Here is a 247-nt window from a genome sequence, read left to right on the forward strand (position 1 = left end):
CTATTATCAAACCACCATATCAAAGACAACTCCCCAAACATAACCGCGGACGGCCACATAACTAAACCCAAACATGACGCAAAATACTTGGGCGTAATACTAGACCATAAACTAAAATTCACAAAACACTTAAAAAATGCACGGACTGAAATCATTAAACGGACAAAACACTTCAGATCATTGACATACAAAAACAAAGGCATCAGTACCAAAACAGCAACCCAAATATATAAATCCATCTGTAGAC

The sequence above is a fragment of the Dendroctonus ponderosae genome, unplaced genomic scaffold (assembly GCF_020466585.1).
Source record: "Dendroctonus ponderosae isolate FM_Combo_2020 unplaced genomic scaffold, Dpon_F_20191213v2 Dpon_F_20191213_1995, whole genome shotgun sequence".
In the NCBI taxonomy this organism is placed as follows: Eukaryota; Metazoa; Arthropoda; class Insecta; order Coleoptera; family Curculionidae; genus Dendroctonus; species Dendroctonus ponderosae.